Genomic DNA, 10,758 nt, shown 5'->3' with positions numbered 1-10,758 from the left:
TCTGTCTTCCCCATTCTTGTTCACCCGTACAGTTTTCCTCCAAATAGTTAATACCGCCAACATATTAGAGGTAAGACATCTAACTGGGTATTTACCCTCCCTATATATGAAGTTTGTTAAAGCTTCATATGACCCCAACAATGCAGCCTCCAGAACAGTCGCTGGATTATTGGCGTCTGCTCTGATACACCAACTGGCATATGTCAGCTGCACTGCTTGGTAGTACTTGTACAGTCAGGTCCATAAATATTGGGACATCGACACAATTGTAAAATTGTTGGCTCTATACATCACCACAATGGGTTTGAAATGAAACAAACAAGATATGCTTTAACTGCAGACTGTCAGCTTTAATTTGAGGGTATTTACATCCAAATCAGGTGAACGGTGTAGGAATTACAACAGTTTGCATTTGTGCCTCCCACTTTTTAAGGAACCAAAAGTAATGGGACAATTGGCTTCTCAGCTGTTCCATGGCCAGGTGTGTGTTATTCCCTCATTATCCCAATTACAATGAGCAGATAAAGGGTCCAGAGTTCATTTTAAGTGTGCTATTTGCATTTAGAATCTGTTGCTGTCAACTCTCAAGATTAGATCCAAAGAGCTGTCACAATCAGTGAAGCAAGCCATAATTTGGCTGAAAAAACAAAACAAACCCATCAGAGAGATAGCAAAAACAACTGTTTGGGACATTTTTAAAAAGAAGGAACGCACCGGTGAGCTCAGCAACACCAAAAGACCCAGAAGACCACGGGAAACAACTGTGGTGGAAGACCAAAAAATTCTTTCCCTGGTGAAGAAAACACCCTTCACAACAGCCAGATCAAGAACACTCTCCAGGAGGTAGGCGTATGTGTGTCAAAGTCAACAATCAAGAGAAGACTTCACCAGAGTGAATACAGAGGGTTCACCACAAGATGTAAACCATTGGTGAGCCTCAAAAACAGAAAGGCCAGATTAGAGTTTGCGAAACGACATCTAAAAAAGCCTTCACAGTTCTGGAACAACATCCTATGGACAGATGAGACCAAGATCAACTTGTACCAGAGTGATGGGAAGAGAACAGTATGTAGAAGGAAAGGAACTGCTCATGATCCTAAGCATACCACCTCATCAGTGAAGCATGGTGGTGGTAGTGTCATGGCGTGGGCATGTATGGCTGCCAATGGAACTGGTTCTCTTGTATTTATTGATGATGTGACTGCTGACAAAAGCAGCAGGATGAAGTCTGAAGTGTTTCGGGCAATATTATCTGCTCATATTCAGCTAAATGCTTCAGAACTCATTGGACGGCGCTTCACAGTGCAGATGGACAATGACCCAAAGCATACTGCAAAAGCAACCAAAGAGTTTTTTAAGGGAAAGAAGTGGAATGTTATGCAATTGCCAAGTCAATCACCTGACCTGAATCCGATTGAGCATGCATTTCACTTGGTGAAGACAAAACTGAAGAGAAAATGCCCCAAGAACAAGCAGGAACATAAGACAGTTGCAGTAGAGGCCTGGCAGAGCATCACCAGGGATGAAACCCAGCGTCTGGTGATGTCTATTGGTTCCAGACTTCAGGCTGTAATTGACTGCAAAGGATATGCAAACAAGTATTAAAAAGTGAAAGTTTGATTTATGATTATTATTCTGTCCCATTACTTTTGGTTCCTTAACAAGTGGGAGGCACATATGCAAACTGTTGTAATTCCTACACCATTCAACTGATTTGGATGTAAATGCCCTCAAATTAAAGTTGACAGTCTACAGTTAAAGCACATCTTGTTCGTTTTATTTCAAATACATTGTGGTGGTGTATAGAGGCAAAAATGTTAGAATTGTGTCGATGTCCCAATATTTATGGACCTGACTGTACATATCAGGGAGAGCCAACCCACCCCTGACATAAGATGCTTTCAGCGTATCTCTAGCAATTCTGGGCTGTGTATTGGGCCATAGGGAGTCAGTAATTTATCAATCGCCTCAAAATGGGATTTCTTTAAAAGCTCCGGCGCCGCCCTATACATATATAGTAATTTTGGTAACAAGGCCATTTTGAAGATATTTATCCGCCCCACCAGGGAAAGAGGAAGGGCTACCCAAGCCTTTAATTTTTGCGTAATATATTCCATAGTCGGAAGCAAATTGAGAGTGGTGAACTGTTTAGGCTCTTTATGCACTATGACTCCCAAATATTTGAACTTATCAACCACTAAGAGTTTTGACCTTGCCGATACTCTCGTATTCTCGGTTTCATCCACCAACTACAACACCGGTTTGGCCCAATTAATTTTAAGTCCTGAATACCACCCGTATTCATCTACCACTTCTAAGAGTGTATCTAGTGATTTCTCCGTATGTCCCAAATATACCACATATCATCGGCGTAAAGTGATAATTTTTCTGTGATGCCCGCAATATTCCAACCCTCTATACCTGGGCTGCTATTTATCAAAATAGATATTGGTTCCATCACCAGAGCGAAGAGTAACGGCGACAGTGGGCACCCTTGTCTGGTCCCTCTGCGTAAATAAAAGGGCCTGGATAACGTCCCCTTCACACGCACTCTCGCTGACGGGTCCGCATATAACAGATGCAGCCATTTCAAGAAGTTCTTTGGGAACCCAAACTTTGCTAATACTTCCCATAGAAATTGCCACTCAACAGAATCAAATGCTTTTTCATTGTCTAAATGACCCCATTTTGGAAACTACGGGATAAGGTGGCAGTTTTGTTGGTACTATTTTAGGGTACAGATGATTTTTGGTTGCCCTATATTACACTTTTTGTGAGGCAATGTAACAAAAACATAGCTGTTTTGGCACTGTTTTTATATTTTGTTATTTACAACGTTCATTTGACAGGTTAGATCATGAGCTATTTTTATAGAGCAGGTTGTTACGGACGCGACAATAGCAAATATTAAATTTTTTTTGGGTTGTTTGTTTCAGTTTTACATAATAAAGCATTTTTTTGTGTCTCCATCTTCTGAAAGCCATAGTTTTTTTTATTTTTGGGGCGAATGTCTTATGTAGGGGCTAATTTTTTTCACTATGAGATGACGGTTTGATTGGTATAATTTTGGGGGGCATATGACTTGCTTGCTATTAGACTTTTTCTGATGTAAGGTGACAAAATAACTTTTTATTTTTTTACGGTGTTCACCTGAGGGGTTAAATCATGTGATATTTTTATAGAGAAGGTTGTTACGGATGCGGCGATACCTAATATGTTAAAAAAAAAAATTTATTTAAGTTTTATACACTAATATCATTTTTGAAACAAAAGAAAAATAATGTTCAAGTGTCACCATAGTCTCAGAGCCATATTTTTTTTTGGGTGTCATTTTTTGGGTATAATTTTTGCGGGATGAGATGATGGTTTGATTGGTACAGTTTTGGGGTGCATATGACTTTTTGATCGCTAGCTATTACACTTTTTGTAATGTAAGGTAACAAAATAGCTTTTTGACACTGTTCTTATTTTTATTTTTTTACGGTGTTCATCTGAGGGGTTAAATCATGTGATATTTTTATAGAGAAGGTTGATACGGATGCGGCGATACCTAATATGTATACTTTTTTTAATTTAAGTTTTATACACTAATATCATTTTTGAAACCAAAAAAAATTATGTTTATTTTTTATTTTTTGGCGATTCTCTTAGTTAGGGTATAATTTTTTCGGGATGAGATGACGGCTTGATTGGTACCATTTTTGGGGTGCGTATGACTTTTTGATCGCTTGCTATTACGCTTTTTGTGATGTAAAGTGACCAAAAAATGGTTTCTTTGACACTTTTTTTTTTTTACGGTGTTAACCTGAGGTTAGGTCATGTGGTGTTTTTATAGAGCAGGTTTTTACGGACACGGAGAAACCTAATATGTATACTTTTTTTTTTTTTACATTTAACACAATAAAAGCATTTTTGAAACCAAAAAAAACATGTTTCAGTGTCTCTATAGTCTGAGAGCCATGTTTTTTTTATTTTTCAGGTGCTTGTCCTATGTAGGGGCTAATATTTTGCGGGATAAGGTGACGGTTAGATTGGTACTAATTTTGTGGGCCTACACCTTTTTGGTCGCTTGGTGTTGCACTTTTGGTGTTGTAACATGACAAAAATATCGGACGGGGTGGATCATGTGATATATTTATAGAGCCGGTTGTTACGGACGCGGCGATACTTAATATGTGCGTTTTTTCTTTTTTTAATTTGAAACTTTTTTTTTTTTTATTGAATACACTTTATTTTTTAAACTTTATTTCTGTCCCACTCTGGGACTTAATTTTTGGGGATCTGATCCCCTCTGCAATGCATTACAATACATCTGTATTGTAATGCATTACCTGTCAGTGTATGACACTGAGTCATACACTAACAGGTTGCCTAGGAGACCCAGCCTGAGGCTGGATCTCCTCGGCACACGTAGAAGGCAGGTCCCGAATGCCGTGCAGGGCTGCCTGGTCACGCATCGGGTTCCTGCCACAGCAGCACGGGGACTCGATGCGCTCCATCACCCTCCGCAAACCACTTCTATGTCACGGTCAGCGTGGACCGCGACATAGAAGGGGTTAATCCGCCGGCATCGGCTTGTACAGCGATGCCAGCAGATACAGCAGGGGCCCGGCAGTGATCTGGCGCGCACCGCTCCGGTGCCCGCCCGATCATCCCACCATGCACGGTGCCCGCCCGATCATCCCACCGTGCATGTACAGTGGAAATGTTGCAAGAAAATTTAGACTAAAACCTTCAGGATCACAGGTGCATATCCATGAGGCAAACATAATTACAAAAACAAATTGGCTGCACATTATTATATATACCAACAATAGAGCTAGGAAATGGGGGTCATTCTAGATAAAAGTGGTACAATACCGACTATAAATGAGTATACATGAATAATGGAAGCTCTTAGCGCACATACGTGTCGGGCCCATCTACCAGGCATCAAGGTGGCTTCCGCAGATGGGTCCCTGTCGCTAAAGAAACTGCCTCACTTTGGACTTACTTAAGCATACAATATTCAGGGCAGTGTAGGAACCAGCTACAAACATATTCTACTCAGAAGTCCCAGGTAGATGGGTGTGTCCAGTCTAAAAGGGGTGCCACCCCCAACATGTTGCAAGAAAATTTAGACTAAAACCTTCAGGATCACAGGTGCATATCCATGAGGCAATCATAATTACAAAAACAAAATGGCTGCACACCATTATATATACAAACAATAGAGCTAGGAAATGGGGGTCATTCTAGATAAAAGTGGTACAATACCGACTATCTACCTGGGACTTCTGAGCAGAGTACGTATGTAGCTGGTCTCTACACTGCCCTGAATATTGTAGGCTTAAGTAAGTCCAAAGTGAGGCAGTTTCTTTAGTGATAGGGACCCATCTGCGGAAGCCACCTTGACGCCTGGTAGATGGGCCCGACACGTACGTAGAGCTTCCATTATTCATGTATACTCATTTATAGTCGGTATTGTACCACTTTTATCTAGAATGACCCCCATTTCCTAGCTCTATTGTTTGTATATATAATGGTGTGCAGCCATTTTGTTTTTGTAAGCATGTACGGTGGAATGCATTCTGGCAATGCACCCCCTTCCCCACCGTACATGCACAGCTTTTTGCGTTAAGGGGTTAACATTTTTGGTTTTACCTTATAATAACTCCCAGAAATGTGTGCTACTTTCCTATTCTGCAGCCTCTTCTCACAGCGTTGTCATGTGCAGGTGTCTCCTCTGTATTATAAACAAGATATGAGGAGGAGCACAGCCCTGAGTGTCGGGAAGAGCACTCGGAGGAGGAGCACAACCCTGAGTGACTGAGAGATCACTGGGAGGAGGAGTACAGCCCTGAGTGCCGGGGAGAGCAATGGGAGGAGGAGCACAGCCCTGAGTGTCTAGGCTCGGGTAGAAAGTGGAGGGATGCTTTACATGCTGATATCTCCTGAATGGTAGCAGCTAGAAACATGCAACTGGTATTGTTTGAGCAACAGAGGAGAAATCACTGAGGAGAAATCGAGTCAGGAATAATATTCCACAGTACTGAACAGATTGCTGTCATTCTGGTATTGTCTGAAAGCTCGGAATGCCAGCTTTTAAACAATACAGAGCCCATATCTCTAGCTGATACCAAACCAGAGATATGAGCAGCTAAAACACCCCCCCCCCCCCTGTCAGTGTGGAAGAGAATGAGGCAGCAGCTACAGAGCTGACAGGTGACTATTGAGAGGCTAAAACAAATGCTTACTGATTTCTTACTGATTTAAGGGCTTGGATGGATGTGAGAGGATACACACTGCTCTGGGATAGTGGGGTAAGTTATCTGTATTCTGATTGGTCTTGTCTGTCTCTAGTTAGCTGTAAGTGAGAGGATACACACTGCTCTGGGGTAGTGGGAGAGGTTATCTGCATTCTGATTGGTCTTGTCTGTCTCTGGTTAGTTGTATGTGAGAGGATACACACTGCTCTGGGGTAGTGGGGGAGGTTATCTGCATTCTAATTGGTCTTGTCTGTCTCTGGTTAGCTGTATGTGAGAGGATACATACTGCTCTGGGGTAGTGGGGGAAGTTATCTGCATTCTGATTGGTCTTGTCTGTCTCTGGTTAGTTGTATGTGAGAGGATACACACTGCTCTGGGGTAGTGGGGGAGGTTATCTGCATTCTAATTGGTCTTGTCTGTCTCTGGTTAGCTGGATGTGAGAGGATACACACTGCTCTGGGGTAGTGGGGGAGGTTATCTGCATTCAGATAGGTTTTGTTGTAATCCCGCAGCAGACTGTGGATAAGTCTGCGGCAGTCCAGTACGGACTTGTTCTCCCTCCTCAATACGAGGTGGTTCCTGGCAAACCATATTGCGTCCTTAAAACAGTTCATAAGGCCCCAGGCCTCCTGGATGGCTCCAACAGTATGAATCCCAGGAAATAGTCCGTACATCACCGAAGTGTATTGCAGGCTGTTCCTGGGCACAGAGTATTTAAGTTCATGTTCCAGTGCATCCAACAGGCCCTGTGCAAAGGGGCACTCCCAAAACAGATGATACGATGTTTCTTCCTTGAATGGGCACCTGGTGTTTTGCTCAGATTACGGGCGTGCATGAATGACCGGATGGGCAAGCCACCCTGAATGACCATCCATGACAAGTCTTTGTGCCCGTTGGTTAACCTGTCTGATGACACATTAGTCTAAACTGCCTCTGCAGTATCGTCATGGATCCCTGGAATTGACTCCTCAGCGTCCTTTGCACTGAGGAGCTTGTGGATAGTCTTTGGTTTCCACAAGTCGGGTTTGAGGCCCTCTAGATGATGTTCCCTCACAAACTTGACGACATCTCCGTAATACGAGGGAGCGTCCCACTTGTCCCAGCCCAAACCCCTCCAGAGGGGCAGAAGGAAGAAGCGAGACATAGACTTGCCCGCAGAGCCGTTAGCTGTTCTCAGAGTCTGACAAACGCTGTCACAAAGGCAATCCACAATAAAGTGGGCAGGTCCGCAATTCCCTTTCCGCCCTTGACGCCTGGTAGATGGGCCCGACACATTTTTGATCAAAAATGTGCGCTAAGCGCTTCCATTTTTCCATTTATAGTAGGTATAATACCACTTTAATTTAGAATGATCCCTATTTCTTAGCTCTATTGTTTTTATGTGTAAAGTTGTGCAGCCATTTTTTTTATCAACCATGTTTGCTTGATGAATATGCACCTGTGACTATGTAAATGAATGTGCTAGTCTAAATTTTCTTGAAGACTAATAGTCTTGAACACCGCCATCTATTGGTTTCAAAGTCTAATGACAAGACTATTAGACTATGAGTCTTATGACAAGACTATTAGTCTTGTCATAAGACTATGAATCCAATGGATGGCGCTGTTCATGAGTAGTGTAGATCGCAAATTTTCCATGCAAATGGTTTTTCAGCTGACAAACAAGGCAGATTCTGCTCATTTGCATGTCTTTCCCATATGCCCATGTTTATGCAAATGAGTTTACATGACAAAACTGTATAGAAAGGTTATTGAATATTATGTTAGAACAAACATGAGAAAACTTTTTGTCACACTAATGATATTGATCTAGGATGCGCAGGTCCACCCAAGCCATCCAACAGATATGAAGCAACTTTGAGGCTTACTTGCTCTCAGTCAGATGAGAGTTGGTTTGGAATTTCTCATAGTGCACAAGGCTGTCATTGTAAGGTATGCTGACTGTATCTGTATCATGGATAGATTGTTGGCTTGCACATACCTGGATTTTGGCATATAGCCTTTGTGTGGTTGTCTACTGTATGTCATAGGTAATGGGAGTCCGAGATGCATCCAGCCATTCTCCTAATGCTGTTTCCAAACCTTTTTGATGGGGTTTCCATCAATTTCTAAAGTTTTTTCGTGAACCAGACATTTTCTCTTCTTCATAGCAGGGGGGTACCTGGTTTGATGCTAGGGTCTCCCATTGACTTTAATTGTATTAAACTGTACTCAAGCACTTGCAGTTTTCAGCCAAACACTGCGATGCTCGCTCAACACTAGTTGTGGGGAAGTCATCTGCATTCTGATTGATCCTGCTAGTTCATATGAGGATAGCAAGGGCTTATGGGAAGTGAGGGAAATACAGGATGGCCTCAAGGACAGGGCAAAGATCACCACAGGAAGTGCAGCAGGGGCCATCATAGGAAGATGCTGAAATAGTGGCAGAGAGAAATAGAGTTGCTAAGGGCTGAATATAGACATCAGAAAGGTAAAATTAACTGAAAAATAAAGCTTCATAAATAGCTTCTCTTCAGCATCACATATGTTAGAAATTTCATTTTTGGTAGTGAAATGGCAGTTACACTTTAACCACTTCCCGGCGGCCCATTCACTATAAACGTCCTTGGGCGGGCGGTTTATCTCTGAATGGACGTTCTGAAATGTCCTTTTAGAGACGGCAGCTGCCGAGTGGGGGGCCCGCTGTCAGTGACAGCAGGACACCCAAGAGAGAAGGCAGGTACCGTTCCTGTATGTCCCTGCCTTCTAGATTGCCGAGCGCTGTGTATACAGATCAGGAAGCGCTATAACCGCTTCCTGTCCCGGCCAGGTGGTAATGTGACCGCCGGGGCCGGGGGAGTGCAGGAGCTGACGATTCTTCCATAGACCACAATTAGCCCTGCACTGAGGCTGTACAGCGTTGTATTCTGCTGTATAGCCTCTCTGGGGGGTGTATTTCCACTGTAACTGGGGCTATTATGTCAGCCCCAGTTACAGGAGAAATCAATAGTAAAAAAAATAAAAATTAAGTTAAATGTCCTCCAGAGGTCTTGTATGACCTTATGGGGGACACAAAGTGTAAAATAAATCAAAATTCTAAAGTTTCACATTTAAAAAAAAAAAACATCTTCCCCAAATCCGTTATTCAAAAAATGTTAAAAATAGAAGAAAAAAAAATAGACATACTGTATGTAGTATCACCGTGCCCACAACGACCGGCTCTATAATAATATCATATGATCTACAACATCAGGTGAACACAGTAAATAATAAATAAACATTATGCCAAAACAGATTTATTAGTTAGCTCACCTCCCAAAAAACATAATGTTAATCAATCAAAAAGTCGTATGTACCCCAAAATGGTAGCAATACAAACGTCACCTCATCCTGCAAAAAATGAGCCCCCACACAAGACTATAGCCAGAAAAATAAAAAAAATATGGCTCTAAAACATGATTTATTTTCTAAAAATGCTCTTATTGTGTAAAACGTAAAAAAAAAAAATACAAAATAGACATATTTGGTATCGCTGTATCCATAACAATTGGCACTACAAAAATATCACATGATCTACACCATCAAGTTAACGGTGTAAAAAAACTAATAAAAATTATGCCAAAACAGCAAAATGGTAGCAATAATAACATCACCTCGTCCCGCAAAAAACAAGCCCTTACACGGGACTATAGCCAAAAAAATGAAAAAAAAATGGCTCTAAGAAAATGGCAACACAAAAACATGATTTTGTTTTCAAAAAATGTTTTTATTGTCTAAAACGTAAAAATAAAAACAAAACTAGACATATTTGGTATTGTTGCGTCTGTACTGACCGGATCTATAAAAATATCACATCTACCCTATTACGTAAACGGTACAATTTTTTTTTTTAAATGACACCTAACCGTTATTTTTGTGACTTCACCTCCCAAAAAATGAGATAAAAAGCAGCCAGAAAGCGAAATGTAAAATGGTGCCAATAAAAACGACAGCTTGTCCCACACAAAATAAGCCCTCATGCAGCTAATTCAACAAAATATTAAAAAAAAGTTATCTCTCAAAAACACTGACAGAACATTCCATGTTAGAAAATCTAGATGCCGCTCCCTCCCTTCTGAGCCCGGCGTATTCCCAAATAACAGTTTGCGACCACAGTTGGGGTGTTTCTGTATTCAGGAGAAAGTGGGTATCAAATTGGGGGGGGGGGGGCGGGGATATTCTCCTGTTATCTTTTGTGAAAAAGAAAGTTTGAGCCTAAAGCACAATTTTCTTGTAAAATAAAAATAAAAATTCATTTTTTATTATCACACCCAAGTATAAAAAATTCTATGAAACACCTGTTGAGTGAAGTGCTTGCTACATCCCTTAAAAATGGGGTGGTGTAGTTTACAAAATGTGGTCACTTTTTGCGGGTTTTGACTGTGGGGGAACCTCAGGGTCTCTTCAAATGCAACATGGTGCCCAAAGACCATTCCAGCTACTTTCACACTTGCGTTAGGAGCAGATCCGTCTGGTGTCTGTACAGACGGAT

The sequence above is a fragment of the Bufo bufo genome, chromosome 1, assembly GCF_905171765.1.
Source record: "Bufo bufo chromosome 1, aBufBuf1.1, whole genome shotgun sequence".
Lineage (NCBI taxonomy): Eukaryota > Metazoa > Chordata > Amphibia > Anura > Bufonidae > Bufo > Bufo bufo.
This window is presented reverse-complemented; position numbering follows the sequence as displayed.